The sequence below is a fragment of the Berghia stephanieae genome, chromosome 7 (assembly GCF_034508935.2).
Source record: "Berghia stephanieae isolate SIO BIC M18660-M18661 chromosome 7, UCSD_Bste_1.3, whole genome shotgun sequence".
Taxonomy (NCBI): domain Eukaryota; kingdom Metazoa; phylum Mollusca; class Gastropoda; order Nudibranchia; family Aeolidiidae; genus Berghia; species Berghia stephanieae.
The window spans coordinates 27,077,870-27,083,984 of NC_088366.1; positions in this window are offsets into that span (position 1 = coordinate 27,077,870).

Genomic DNA, 6,115 nt, shown 5'->3' on the forward strand with positions numbered 1-6,115 from the left:
AATAATAATAATAATAATAATAATAATAATAATAATAATGATAATAATAATCCATGACTAAATATCTAAATGAGTGGTCCTACAAAACTTAAAGATAAGATAAGATAAGATGAACTTTATTATCCACTTCTGGAAATTTACATTGGGTGTTGCCATAGACCGATGCATTTCTGAAAATATTTAAGGAAATAAATAATAAAAAGGAAATATATTGATAGAAGAAAAACCCACAAATTGCTTAACGAGCGAAACTAAACACATTCTAAAAATCACTCATTCCTCTCTCTCTCTCTCTCTCTCTCTCTCTCTCTCTCTCTCTCTCTCTCTCTCTCTCGCTCTATGTATGTGAACTTGTGTGTGCCTGTGTGTGTGTGTGTGTTTGTGTGTATGTGTTTGACTCATTCATTCACTCCTTGTCCACTAGGCACTGAACACAGTTGGACACCTTGGACACAGTTTGATCTGGATTTTGCAGATGATCTGGCTCTTCTATCCTATAATTACGCTTAATAATTTCACACTCACTGTTCACCCATCGACACTGTCCATGACCTCCATCTTAATGCCACTTCGAGAATGTCTCTTTGATTCAGAGAGTACAAAGGGATTTTCAAAACGTTCTGTTCTGGATTTTGAACTTACCACCCTACGTGGTCTACCTAACTATTTATATTCATAAAAAAGAGGATGTAGCTCATCTTACAAGATGTTCAAACCTTTTTAAAAGAAATATTCTTCATAGAGGGTATTTTGGGTAGGACTTCACAATGTTTTCGGATCTTCGTACAATTGTATCTATTCTTTCTCTATCCCCAGCTGTGATGACCCAACCCTAGCAACTGATTCCAAATGTTACAACACTTTGAAAGGCCCATGGGGGCCAGAGTTTATCCCTGATTCAGGCAAGTTAAAATTTTAGAAAACGCATAGGGAATGAGATTAGCGGAAGAGTAGCGTCCCTTCATTGAACGTCACCCATAGTCTGTGACATCACCGGCGGAAAAGTTATTAGAGAGAGAACGTCATGTTGGTTGTGCGCACAACCAACATGACGTTGTCTCTCTAATAACTTTTCCGCCGGTGACGTCACAGACTATGGATGACGTCCAGTCAATGGACGCTACTCTTCCGCTAATCTCATTCCCTATTGGTCTTTAGGACTTTATCTTGATGGATAACTTTCTGATAAGTTGTGGCCAGATTGTCGTGTGTGGCACAGTCCAAGTTGTTATTCACAATAAATAAATAAATAGATCCATTCATACACCCACACCCACACACACACACACACACACACATATTATATATATATATTAATTATATATATATATATATATATATATATATATATATATATATATATATATTATATATATATATATAATAATTTATATAAATTAATGATTGCTCAAATTTAGGTTTAGTTAATAAACTCATTTGTGCGAATTAGAGTCCAAAAATCGTATTTTTCAAATCACTTGTAGGGCTTTTAAAAAGACCAATTGATCCTTAAAAGTCCTTGAGACATGAGTAACAATACCCTTTTACATAAAATATTGTAGTAAAATTAGTTGGTGACAATAATAATATTTTAAAATGCAAATAAATATAAAAGAATAACCAGAAAAGAAAACCTAAAAATCATATTTATGTTATTTATTACGTATCTTAAATGCTAAATCGAATACATACTTTAAATCACCAATTTTCCTATCAAAGGCAAGAGTAGTGTTCGTATCTTTTGTTTGAAACAGTTTAAACTGTCCCATGTTTTGGTTGTGCCTAAAATTGAGTAGTTCAGAAATAAAAAAACCAATTAAAAAAAATTGAATAAAATATATAAAAGGAGTCGCTCAATTCTAGGATACTTCACACACCACCTCAAGGGCATAATATTTTGCCAGTTTCTCTTAGCAAAATAGTGTAAAATATACTAAACATGATGCCCAAGCTCCAATAGAAGAGCACAAATAGTTTCTCAAAGATTTAAAAAATGTACTTTTTCGACACGTAAAAAAATGTACAACTACTACTACAATTTTGATGCAAGATCGTCTGTTTTTGATTTACTTTTCATTATTTAACATAGAGGAACGTAATGAGAGCAAATTTCTTTTCCTCAATTTTTTTTTCCAAATAAAATAACAACCTAGTATTGGAGTATTTTGTGTGACGGACGTCTCAAAAACGACCTCTTGGCACAGCTTCAACTTCACGCTGTGCAATAAAGAAACGTTAAATCATTTCCAAAGGCTAAAGCAGCAGGGAACTTTAATAAGCGAAATACTTTGGCCCACATGCTGTAAAAATTGTAATTTACTTTCTTTTTCGATTTTTGTAAAGGTATAACTTATCGTTTGTGAATGGCTAATATATGTTTGATGTCCTCTCGAGACATATTTCAAACATGTTTTGGTTTGCTTTAGTAAGACAAAGTGATGCTAAGCTGCTAGACGCTGAGGATCCCAAAAATAAATAAACAAAAATAAATATAACAACTTCAAAAAAGAACAAAATACCAAACACAGAACGATTTGGGCTCAAAACCCTTATTTAGCCAACAACATCAACAAACAAAAAAAAACAACTGAACGAAAACCTCAATACATTATCATAACACCCTTTTTGTAGTCTCTAATAGGAATAAACGAGATATACTAAAATGCATTAATGACCGCATGTGACGTAATCAGGTCATTGGCTTAAACAATTAAAATCGAAGGTCACGGTAAGCAGTCATTAATCGAAAAATTAATGACTTCTGGCCTTCACCTTTTAACATGATTTTCCCTACCCTGCTTCAAACGGAAGTTATATTGAACTAATGAGATCTGACCTTTTAAAATAATTTTACATGTAAATGCTCGGCACAGAACGGAACTTGTATTGAGTTGGGTCACCATAACTTTTTACGTAACTTGAATAATGAAAAACAAAGGGAATAATACCTAACAATAGGACTTTGTTTTGTTTTGTTGAGAATTTAAATTATACTAAAATCTTTTTATAATCTTGACTTACATAAAAATTGTATTTAATATTTTCATATTTATTTACTGATTTTTACGATGATTTTATATAGTTACATCTGGAGTGTCAAATTACAACACATTTGACCAATATTGAATATTTTATAAGAAATTATACATTCGGTGTATTATAACTGTGACGAGCGATTTTCACTCGCTCGCGCGTGTACTTCAAAAGCCCTTCATTCTTTTTTTTTTTTGTGGGCAACAATATTTGCAAAAGGAAATTAACACATTGAATTAAAACACTTAAAACATGGACAGTTTCTTCTCCAATCAAGCCCAATGTCAATATAAAACTGTTCTAAATTTTGCTTACGGGATTTGGTCAAGATCTTGGAAACTCTCCCATTGGTAACGGAACGCTACCTCTTACCATTCGCTTTCCGCTTAAGGTTTTATTCACCTGTTCAATTGCCTGCAATACTCTTCAACAGTCGTAACGTCACTTCCCTCGTAATGACGCATGGTACCTTAGTAACTGGCTCTAAACTATCGGAACAATGGCGGACGCCCTTATGAAATATTTCTCCGGCGAGCATAAAAGCGTATCCAGAGGAGAAAAAAAAAAAACATAAATTTGATCATGTTTTGACTTTTACACATTCTGATCAAAAGACATATGAAAAGTTCTAGCCAGCATGCAGAATAAAAAAGTAATGATTTTCTTTGTTTAGAACCAAGATGGCCGCCGTTGCCGGGCGGCGTGACATCAGACTACTGAATCCAATTGTCTGCATATTTTCAGCTAATTATTCCTTCCGCAAACAAGACCCCAATTGCGCTTATACCCTAAGGTCCGCGTCTCTATCAACTCTTCCGATTCTAGCCTGTTTCGCTACGTTTGGCTTCTACCCAGTTGTCAATCAAAATAATATAACCTCATTGGCCATCTAAAAATGATTATTCTTTCTTATTGTCTTATTCAATAATTGTTTGCCTTCCCATTTTGTAAAACCAATTTCTCTCACAACTGACACACATACACACACACACATACACACACACACACACACACACACACACACACACACACACTAAGAAATCCAAAAAAAGAACTAACCAGTTCTCAATTTTCAAACTTGTAAAGTTTCACTTTCTCTCTCGGTTGAAGGTAATTTATTATTGGTTAACTTATTCAAAATGGAATGAGATATTACTGTGAATTCAATGCTAACTTATTATTATTATTATTATATTATTATTATTATTATATATTTATTATTATTATTATTATTATTTAATAATTATTATATTTATTATTATTATTATTATTATTATTATTATTATTATTATTATATATTAATCATCATCATCATCACCATCATCATCATAATTCATGTGTATTTTATTTGTGCTTTATTCTATGGATGTTCGTAAGTTGAAATACTTGTACAAAACTATAACTCTAAGTATAATATACTACAGTTAACATTGATTATGTTCCATGCTAGATTTCCACTCACATTCGATATGTATATTATGTGTCTGTAATCTACCGTCAATCCCCTGCCACACATCATAGTTATAATTATTTCTAAATTATAAAATATAAGGGACATAACCCTATTAATTTATCATTTTGTAAGATAATTCAACTGTCAGTTGATGATTGACATGCAAATGTAATAACTCGAATTATTATGATTATCATGGAGTTACTGCTTCTCCTTGCCTTTGGTCGGCAAATAAAAGCTAATAGGACGAAACGGTAGCGAACGATAAACTAGAATTGGCTTTAAGATCTTTTTGTTTAAACTCTTAATTGAAGGTCCCTCCTGTCAGTCCTGTCAGTCTCTCCTGGTCCTGTCAATCCCTCTTGGTCCGTTGAAGTCCGTACAGTCCCTGGCACAAGAACTTTCCCTGGCACCTGAACATTCCCTGTCAGCCTAGAACAATCCCTGGAACCCAATCCCAACTCTTGAACTTGATGATACAGTCTCGTCCTTAGAAGGGTAGCGAACAAGCAAGCTGGCTGTTATTAAAAGTAAGCCAAACGGGCTTATACCATTTTCAAATCAAAACGCAGAAGGGCAAATGATTTGAATTAATATAGCATACAATAGATCCACTCAATTAGAGCCATTCTTCCTGTGATTAGATAAATCCAGGAGTAATAATTAAAATTGACAAATATAGATCATCCACAATTTCCATTCTACCTTCCACTTATTCTCTTATCTTTTCCTGTTACAATCTACGAGATTAAACTTATGCATAGAATTGTTATTATTGTATTGGGTGTTACTATTGTCTTGATCCACTTGTTTTTAATATAATTATTTATAAGAGTCCCAAGGCTATTCTTATTCACCTTAGATTAAACCTGAGCGGTTTGTGGTTGAGTGGCGAAGTTGGCAGGGATAGTCATAGCGCGCATACTAGGTTCGAACCCAGACCCTCCAGCTTATCGTTTGAACTCAAACCCACAACTGAAGCACAAAACCCCTCCAGAATAACACAGTTTTTTGACCAATATTGAATATTTTAAAATAAAAAATGGTTTATTTGGTGTGATATAATACAGTTTTGGAACGATATTGAATGTTTCGTAATCTCGGAGAATATAGCCCTCCCAAGGTTCTTACCTACCACTCGGTCCAAAAATCCAATAAAGATAAAACACTGAATACTAAAACAGATCCATGGCAGCTGTTTTTGTAATGCATTTATGCTTTCATTGTTCTTTTTTGTGTTTTGGTTTTTTTTTGTGTGTGACCAACTGTCTCTAAACGGTCTTAAATCCAGATGAGTCGGGACTCCGAATTGTAAATTGAAAAGATAAGCAATATGGCCATGGATCTATTTGCATCATATTGTGAAACCATAATTTTTCTTCCAACATACCGATTTGAAACTATCCGTAAAATTCGTATTTTTGGTTCTGAGGTCTGTATATTTTCAGCTCATGGTTCATCTTCCTAGCATGGTAACGTTTTGAGTCAATGCGTGACATGTTTTCTATTTGACCCTTTCTTTACCAACGACAGGAAAATCGTCACATTCGTTACGATACAACCAACATTTTTCTTATTAGAATTTCTTTTGTACATTATAAAATTTAAAGAAAACGAATAGCCTGTTGT